Consider the following 10319-nt stretch of genomic DNA (forward strand, 5'->3'; position numbering starts at 1 on the left):
CTACTTGAATCTCATCATGCAGATTTGCCTAGCATCCAAGAACAAAAAGGACATGTGGTACATGGATAGTGGATGTTCAAGGCACATGACTGGAAGGTCAACCTACTTCATCAAACTAAATAAGTATGATGGAGGTTTTGTGACCTTTGGAGATGATGGTAAAGGTAAAATCATTGCTGTTGGAAAAGTAGGTAATGAGCAATCTACTTTCATTGATGATGTACTTTTAGTTTGTGGTTTAAAGCACAATCTTTTAAGTATAAGTCAGCTGTGTGATTTGGGATATTTAGTTGTTTTCAAAAGGCTTGAATGCTGTGTTGTTAATGAAAAGACAAATGAAGTGATGTTTGTTGCCAAGCGTTTCAATAATATGTATGGACTTACTCTTGATGAACTAAAGAATCAAAATGTAGCTTGTCTTCACTCTAAAGAATCTGAAAAGTGGTTATGGCACAAGAGATTGGGCCATGCAAGTATGTTTCAAATAAACAAACTTGTAAAGAAAGAATTAGTAAGAGGTCTTCCTTTGATAAAGTTTGACAAAGACATCACTTGTGATGCTTGCCAAATGGGAAAACAAACAAAAAGTTCTTTTAAACCAAAGGAAGACATCTCTACTAAAAGACCACTTGAGTTGCTACACATTGATTTATTTGGTCCAACAAGAACTCAAAGCCTAGGTGGTAAACATTATGGTTTAGTAATTGTGGATGACTACACTAGGTTTGGTTGGGTTTTATTTCTTGCACACAAAAATGAAGCCTTTTCGGCCTTTGGACCTTTTTGCAAGAAAATTCAAAATGAAAAGGATTTGAAAATCTCTTCTATAAGAAGTGATCATGGAACTGAATTTGAAAATAATTTGTTTGAATCCTTTTGTGAGGAATTTGGAATATCTCACAACTTCTCTTGTCCAAGAACACCACAACAAAATGGTGTTGTGGAAAGAAGAAATAGAAGCATACAAGAAATGACAAGAGCCATGCTTTGTGAGAGCAATGTTCCAAAATTCCTTTGGGCTGAAGCGGTTAACACAGCTTGCCACATTTTAAATAGAACAATCATAAGGAAATTTTTGAAGAAAACCCCTTATGAACTTTGGAAAGGCTACCCACCAAACTTAGATTACTTGCACATCTTTGGATGCAAATGTTTTGTTTTAAATAACAAAGAAAATTTGGGAAAATTTGATCCAAAGGCTTATGAGTGTTTGTTTGTTGGATATTCCACAACTAGTAAAGCATATAGGGTTTATCATCAAGATGCTAGAATTATTGAAGAGTCCATACATGTTACATTCTGTGATACTAACTTGGTGCAAAGCATTTTGGAAGATGTTGATGCAGGAAATCAAGCTCAAAAGGAGGATGAGAATGCTCAGAATCATGGAAAAGAGAATTCTGGACAAGCTGAACCAGAAACAGCAAATGATGATAATTCAAGAGACAATTCCATTTTGTCTCATGAATCTGAAGGAAATTCTGCAGACAGCAGCACACAGAATCCCTTGGTGACTGAATCTGCCTCCAAGTCCACCAGACCTCGTGAATGGAGATTCTTGAAGAATTATCCTGAGGAATTTGTCATTGGGGACGTCTCTCATGGGGTGCAAACAAGGTCCTCCACTAGAAAGGCAAATGAAGGTTCAAACATTGCCCTTCTTTCACAAATAGAGCCTCAAAACGTCAAGGAAGCACTTAGTGACCCTTCTTGGGTTAAAGCTATGGAGGATGAGCTTCTTGAGTTTGAAAAGAACCAAGTGTGGACGTTGGTTCCAAGGCCAAGTAGAAAGAAAGTGACCGGCACCAAGTGGATATTCCGGAACAAATTGGGAGAAGATGGTAGCATTGCAAGGAACAAGGCAAGGCTGGTGGCACAAGGATATGACCAAGAAGAAGGAATCGACTTTGATGAATCCTTTGCCCCTGTTGCCCGAATGGAAGCCATAAGACTTCTCTTAGCCTATGCTGCATTTTGTGGTTTTAAATTATACCAAATGGATGTGAAATGTGCATTTTTGAATGGAGTGATAGATAGAGAAGTGTATGTGGAGCAGCCTCCTGGTTTTGAAAATAAAGAGCATTTTGATCATGTTTTCAAACTATCTAAAGCTCTCTATGGTTTAAGACAAGCTCCTAGAGCTTGGTATGAGAGACTTAGCTCTTTTCTTTTGAAAAATGGTTTTCAAAGAGGCACCACTGATACAACTCTATTTATCAAGAATTCTAATGATTCTTTTATCCTAGTCCAAATATATGTTGATGACATTATTTTTGGATCAGCTAATGAATCCCTTTGTTCTGAATTTGGAAAACTCATGACAAGTGAATTTGACATGAGTATGATGGGTGAACTTAATTTCTTCCTTGGGCTGCAAATTAAACAAACTGAAAAAGGTATTTTCATTCATCAAGAGAAGTATGCCAAGGAATTAGTTAAGAAATTTGGTATGGAAAATGCCAAACCCATGGGAACTCCCATGCATCCTAATTCTAAATTAGATAAGGGAGAAACTGAGAAAGATGTTGATGAGACTAGGTATAGAGGAATGATTGGCTCTCTTATGTACTTAACTTCCTCTAGACCCGATATTGTGCAAAGCGTTGGATTGTGTTCTAGGTTCCAATCCAAACCAAAAGAGTCACATCTTTCTGCAGTTAAAAGGATCATTAGATATGTTCATGGCACATCCAATTTTGGTCTTTGGTATCCTAAGATTGATGATTTTTCTGCAGTTGGTTATTGTGATGCAGATTTTGCTGGTGATAGAGTTGATAGAAGGAGCACTTCTGGTTTATGTTGCTTCCTTGGGAAGTCCTTAAATGTATGGTCAAGTAAGAAGCAACCAACAGTGGCTCTTTCCACTGCAGAGGCTGAGTATATAGCTGCTTCTTCTTGTTGTTCTCAGCTTTTATGGTTAAAAACACAGCTTGCTGATTACAAATTAAAGGCTGAAAATATTCCCCTGCTGTGTGATAATATGAGTGCCATTAATATTTCCAAAAATCCAGTTTTGCACTCTAGGACTAAACATATTGAAGTGAAATTTCACTCAATAAGAGAACATGTCCAAAAGGGGGATATTAGTATTCAATTTGTTAAATCAGAGGAGCAATTAGCAGATATTTTTACAAAACCATTAGCTGAGGATAGATTCTGCATGCTTAGGACTTGTTTAGGAATTTTGAGTTATGATTCCTTGTTTAAAAAATGCTAATGTATTTGCTGGAGCTTTTTGTCTCATAAACAGGTATGAGACAATTCTGGGCAGGTGATGAACGTTTCCCTCATGTCAACGTGTTCTGGGCTTGCTTCAAGTGAAAAATTGATCTGGGCCAACCTCAATATTCAGATCAAGAGTGGTCCAAATGTGTTTCATTAATTTCTTATCACCTCAAGGCCCAATTATGAATGTTACAATCTTGTGTGTTAGTTTTTGATGATTTGTGTATTTCAAGAAAGGTTTTCAATAAATGTTTTGTGGCCCAAAAGGTTTCAAGTGGATTTATTCTTGGCCCAAAAAGTGTTTCAGGTTAATATTGTTGTTTTTCAAATTTTTTTAAAATTAATTTTAAAATCAAATAAAATCTTTCTTGAATGAGGTCATGTCTTTTCAAGTCTTTTCAAATGGTGATGCAGTTGCATGGTTTTGGAAACTTGCTTTTGGGTACGGTTACCAACACTCCCTCTCTTCCCTCCATAACTCCTTCTCCATCACTTCGGTTTTCACCACTAACCTTACTACTCTCTCATCTTCTTAAATTGAAACTAAGCAAATGAGGAAGAAAACCATTGCAAAAAGGGCTCCTCGTGAAAAGGTTTTCAAGCTACCCACAAAGCCATCCACTCGCTCTCAAGACCGCACCTTTACCCCTTCTCCTTCTCCTCCTACCTCTCCTCATCGCTGTGACCCCATGGCTCGGACCAAAAACACTCACAGGTTTCCTGCCTCTGCCAAGCCGACGCCACCACCAAAGGCCACACCTTCCAAGCCTGGCTCCTCAAAACCAAGTTCAGCAAAGTCTGGCTCCTCCAAAGGCAAACGTCAGGCGACTGAGGAACCCATACCCGAACCAACACAACCAAAATCCAGGTCGGTTCCAATGCGATCTCAATGAGGTAACACTCAAGTCCCTCTCCAGAATGTTAAAGAACCAGACATTGGACCTTTTGATCACAAAGCTCACTTTTTGACTTCTCATTCGAACTATAACCCTTATAGATTCAAATCTGCCATGAACAATGATTTTTATGAGAAGGTTATCCAGTATCGTACCCTTTGTCCCTCTTTTCTCGCTGATTTGCCATCTTTGAAAAGAAAAGGTTTTCCTTTTGTTGATAACTTGATTTTTCTGGACTGGAATCACCTTTTTGATATCAAAAAACCTGTTTATCCCTTGTTGGTTAAAGAGTTTTATGCAAACATGACTTATCATGAGGGCACGACTCATTCGTATGTCAAGGGTCGAGATATCGTTTTAAACAATGAGACCATCAGTGATGCCTTGAAGTATACTGATGTTGGGCCCTGTGCCTACACGTCAGTTAAGTGGGATGAAGGAGTTGGTGTCTCTTACAATGATGCCCTGGCTAGTATTTGTGAACATATCTCCTTGATAAATGGTATTACACCCACACACAAAGCCCTAGGATATGAACGTGCTCAGTTGCACCGCATGGTCAACCACATTATACTTCCTCAAAGTGGTTCATATCAAAGGGTTTCATACACTGACACTCTTGTTTTATATGCCATTCTCACCAAAACTGAAATTTCATTTGCATATTTGATGGTAAGATACATGTTTGATTCTGTTAGAAGTGAAAAGGACAAAGCTCTACCTTATGGCATGTTTCTAACTTGTATTTTTGAGTATTTTGGTGTTGACTTGACCAATGAGAAATATGAGAATAGACATTCATACCTAAAGGGGGGTGGTTCAGTGAAACAGAACAAAGGACCCACTCGATCTGAACGAGTCGTCCTAGATGATGAAGATGAGGAGTTTGTCCCTGAGGATTCCACTGCTCCTTCCACTGAGGGTACTTCCATTTCCACTGGGAAGAAATCCACTCTGCTGAATGTAGTCAGGGATGTTGCTCAAGAGTTTGTCTCTCAATCGAACCACTTGATTGAATTGAGCAAAGAGAAAAGGAAGCTGGCTAGCAAGCATGAGAACTTCCTGAAGAAGTCAAGGGATAGGGTGGCTGTACTGATGACCTTCATTGATAACCTTCAAAATGATGAAGATGCTGCCACTGATGTTGAAGAGGATGCTGTTTCGGAAGGGAATGGTTCTGATGCCTAGGATTTGTCTCATAAAAACTGCTGCTGCTCTCTTTTTGTCTCATGATTTCTGCTTCTTTTGCTACTTTTGAACTATTTCATTTTGGATGACTGTAATAACTCTTACTACTGATGCTCTTTAGACAGCTTAATTAGTACATTGATCTGTGCTCTAACTCTTTTCTGCAGGATGCAAACCTTTGTTTTTGTTGCTCTTATCCGCCCTTGATGACAAAAGGGGGAGTACAATAGCAATAGCAATAGGATAGGATAGCAGACTTGTTACTTATTTTTGCTGCATTAATACTTGTTTCTCACATGCTGAATCTGTCTGCTGATGGTAATAGCTTGATGTTGGGCTGATTATGTGATGTTGCTCATTTGATATCCCTTGTACAAGATATATTGTACATAACTCTTTATTGTGCTTCCTTTAAGTACAATGTGAAACAGGGACAAAGAGGAAAGCATAGATTCAGGGGGAGCAACATAAAATCAAAGGGAGTTTTCTAAACCTAACTCAAACTTACTTCCTTTTGATTATTGCTTAAATCATGTTTGTCATCAAGGGGGAGATTGTTGAGTTAAGAAATTAACTAAATTAATTAGTGATGACAAACATTATTTTTGACAAAATAAATAATTAGAGTGGTTTAATCAACAAGTATATCTTGCTAATTATTTATTATATGTTGCAGGCCAAAATGTGAATTACAGCCCAAATGGAATGAGAAACAAAACAAGATTGATGGGCTGGTAAATCAAGCAAAGCCCAAAAGGAAGCAAGCTTAAAAAATTAAAATGAGCCAAGCATATCTCTACCCGATCCAAGCCCAATTTTGTTTCAGCAAACAATTCCCTCCATCTTGCTCCAACCAAAGCAACGTTACTCTCCTCTCTAATCAAGTCAAATCAAGAGTTCAGAAAAGTAAGAAAGAGAAAGAGAGAAAAAGCTTCCTCCATAAGCCAATAACCAAAGAAGCAAGAGAGAGAGAGTTGAAGCTTGAAGCACAGAAGCTAAAACAGAAATCCCAAGCTAAATCAAGCTTAAGAAAGGTAATCCATCTCATCTTGCATGCATCAAATCTTCATCCTTTCTTCCCAACTCTCTGCACTATCCGAAAATGGCATTCAAGGAAAAGTTGATATCTGTTCTTCACTGCTACAAATCCACGGTCACAAGAGATTCTTGGGGACCAAGTTGCATCTCTATGGTTCAGATTTGGTTGACCATTGGAAGACAGTTTCATGACTTTCGGTCAAGTTGGAAAAGTCAGAAGCAAAGGTTCTACTTTGATGTTTGAGAAGAAAAAGTAAATCTGTGGCTTGGTGAAGCTCAAGGCTCAAGGTGTTGACCTTGGAAGAAGAACTCAGCCACATGCAAGGAGATAAAAGAAGAACTTCTGCTCATTCAGAACTAAGGAGAGAAAACCAGTGAATAGAGGTTATTGTTCTGAGAAAGCTCTTTGAAGAAGTTCAACTAACTGGACAGTGTAACCTAATCAAAGGTGCATTCCGCCAGTATGAAGAACTGAATCAGAGGCTTGTTAATCTGGTTTTTCGCATAGCACAGAGGCTGTTGATGAAGTCAATCTCCTTCATGTTTTACTGATTGTAATGTACTTTTCTAAGCTTATCTTTCTGTAATTTCTTGAGAGAAAAGGCATTGTGAGAAAGCTTGAGAAAAAGCCATGAGTGGAAAAAGGCTGAGAGATACACTTGAGAGAAAAGCCTAGAGTTATTTTCTGATTTCTTTAGGTTCATTAAGTGTCTTGTATCTAGTATCTGAATGGTATCCCTTTCTTAGTTGGGTTAGCACTAACAGGTATAGTTAGGTATTAGCATAGCCAATGTCAAGTTAGGTTAGAACTTGAGTGTGAAAGGATTGGGTCAATCCTGTGTTATTGGTGTATGTAATACAGTTTACTATAGTGAAATTCTTCCACAGTTGTGGAGGAGACTGGATGTAGGTTGCATAGCACAAGGCAACCGAACCAGGATACATGCTGGTGTTAGCTTTTCTCTTCTCTGCTGTGTTCTGTTTTCTGATATTCATGAGACAAAAATAAATTGTCTCATAAATTTCCGCTGCTAAGTTACAACAGAATCAGAATTGCAAATCTGTTTTAAAAGGGTTAACAACAGTAATTAAAAGGAAGGCATAGATTCAACCCCCCCTTCTCTAAGCCTACCACAACCTTCATGTATCTATCTTGGGCTTGGAGTGTGCAGACGGTGTCAAACTCATTAGTTAGTCCATTTGCGTATGTCTTCACTCGTATGGCCCAGAGGTAGCATTTCTCTTTCATGTCAGAAGTATCTTCATTCGTCCTCGCAGGAGTTTCAAACTTCTCGTAACTCTCTCCGCCACTCTCCTTTCGAATCTGTGGACTTTTTTCTTTTGTTGTCACCCCATCACTTGCAATTTTTCTACCAGATCCCCTAATTGTTCTAGCAATTTTGGAGTTTCATGAGTTTTTGCCCTCTCTCCATCTTGCGCTGATGCCCCCTCCTGCATTGCTGCTTCTTCTTGGCTTGAATCATTCAAGCCAAGGCTGAATGATGGCATCGGATCTGTTTTAGGAACATACGATGCTGTCCGTGCCATCATCATCAGCGTAGCAACGTCTTCTGGGGCTGGATTACTGCGTGATCATGTATAACGTATTATAAGAATAAGAATATACGAATGATAACGAAATATTGATTTTACTCTGATGAACTTACATTTTAGATGGAGCTGGTGGAAGCGTGGGTGTGCTTTCTTCAGGTTTTTGGGGTGGTTCAGGAGTGCTGCATGGTTACATAAAATTAATCATGTTATAAAAAAACTAGTCAGGGATCAATCGTGAAAATATACACCCCAACAGGAGCAATATACACCCAAACTGTAACCAAATACACACCCAAGACTATTTCTTACCTTTTTGTAGTTCCTTCAATTTGTAGCACAGGGGTTGGTTCATTTTCTGTCACAGGTATTTGTTCAATTTCCGGCACAGTGGTTGTTTGGGAAAGTGGTAGACAAACTTGAATCGGAACTCTAAACAAGAAGAAAAATAAAAGGTTAACAAAGCCTCCGAAAATAAAAAGGTTATAAAGTTGAAATTTTCTTGAAAAACTCACATTGCAAGCGCTTCGGACTGCGTCTCTTCTCTCACAACCACCATGTTCTCTTCAGCTGGCTCACTGGCTGACTCTACAACCAGACTCAACCTAAAATACACCCTAAGAAAATTAAAAATACACGTGAAGCATTCAAAAGAAAGGACAAGCTTTGTTTTTTGAGAACTTACATACTTGCAGTTTTTGCTTTTTTTTCCTGGCTTTTTTTTCTCGAATAAAACATTAAAGGGCTTTTTTTTCTAAAAAAAATACATACAGAATTAGAAGTAGAAGGTAATAAAAGAATAAAAGTAACTGTTATTTGAAAGAGAAATTATATGCTCTCTGCTGGTTTGTTTACGCTACTTTGGTCTGTGTGTTCTTGAGATGAAGGATCATCACTTCCTAAGTTTATGTCCGGTATTCTAAACATAATAGAGTACATGTTATTCATAAAAAATACCATACTGTTAAATCAGGATAAGAAGATTTTATCAAATAAAGCTTCTTACGTTTTAGATGAGACATAGTGACCTTCCGTCGATCGCAGGTCAGCTTCCTTCTCCCTGGCAAACAACAAACAATTATTAGCAATGAAAACAACTTAAAATCTGAAATATACACCCCAACAAGACATACTCCTGTGCAGCAGATTTTTCATTGTTTTCCCTTAAGATTTCATCTAATTCTTCAGTTCCAATTTCAAATCTAACAGTACATGCATAAAAAAACATGTTAACAAATATAATTTTGATGATAGACGGTAATATAGCTTACAAAGTACTGTACCCATGATAGGATTGAGCTTGCTCAGGAGATGAATCCTCAACAATGACCTTTTTCTTTTTGGATTGTGTCTTGGGGTGAAAAAACAAGTATGAATCAGAAATACAAAATTAATTTGATCACAAAATACTAACCAAAGAAGTGCTTACTTTTGTGGTGTTCTCTGAGTCTTTTTCTTTGTTTTTTTCTTCTCTACTGGTGATGATTCTTCGCTTCTAAAAGTTAATAAGAGACGCTCTGTTAATACATGAAATCTTGATAATAAACTCAAAGGAAAGCAATAATAATTTCAGAACATTACTCATCACTTGATTCAGATTCTGAATCAGAATCCTCCTGAATCTTCTTTCTTTTTTTGGACTCAATTCTGGAAGGCAAACAATTATTATTTAAAAACATACTAAAAGGGATAAAATACACCCAAATGAATGCACAAAATACACCCAAATGAATACACAGAATACACCCAACTGGAGAAACAAAATACATCCAAGTATGTTACTTATTTTTTGGTTTTTCGGGTGGGTTGTTTCCTTGTTGAATTCTCTGAGTCTTCTTCAGTCTCAGACTCAGAGGTAGAATGGACCTCACTTTCAGTTGTTTCAGTCTCAGATGATGATGATGAACTTGCCTTCTTTTTTTTTGTTTTTTTGGTTTCTTCTTTTTTTTTCTTTTTTCTTTATTTCTTTCATTTTCTCCTTTGTTTCGGCCATCTTTACAATTCCCTGAAACATTAGAAATTTTAGTTAGCAGCATTCAGATAAATAAAATATACCCAAGATATTTTGTTCACTTACCATATGTTCCTCCATTTCTGCCCTCATTCTTTCAACCAACTGCTCTCTAGTCCAGTTGGCAATCCAGAGTTCTGGAGGTCTTTCTGCCCTCTTCTTGTCTTTATTTTTTGATAGATGAAAGTAAACTATCATCAGGGCAAACAGGCAGCCGTCAATTGCCTTTTTATTTTTTCAGATTGTAATCTGTTATGCCCTTGATAATAAAATTCAAAACATGTGCTTCCCAGTTTCGCTCTGTTATTGTGTCCATCTTGAAAATTGGTGCCAGGTGCACAGGGGAAATTTTGTTTATTGTCGTTGGTAACAGGAACGCCATCTGTATATAGAGGATGAAAATTCTCTTG

The sequence above is a fragment of the Arachis ipaensis genome, chromosome B8 (genome assembly GCF_059453495.1).
Source record: "Arachis ipaensis isolate K30076 ecotype BB chromosome B8, ASM5945349v1, whole genome shotgun sequence".
Classification (NCBI taxonomy): domain Eukaryota; kingdom Viridiplantae; phylum Streptophyta; class Magnoliopsida; order Fabales; family Fabaceae; genus Arachis; species Arachis ipaensis.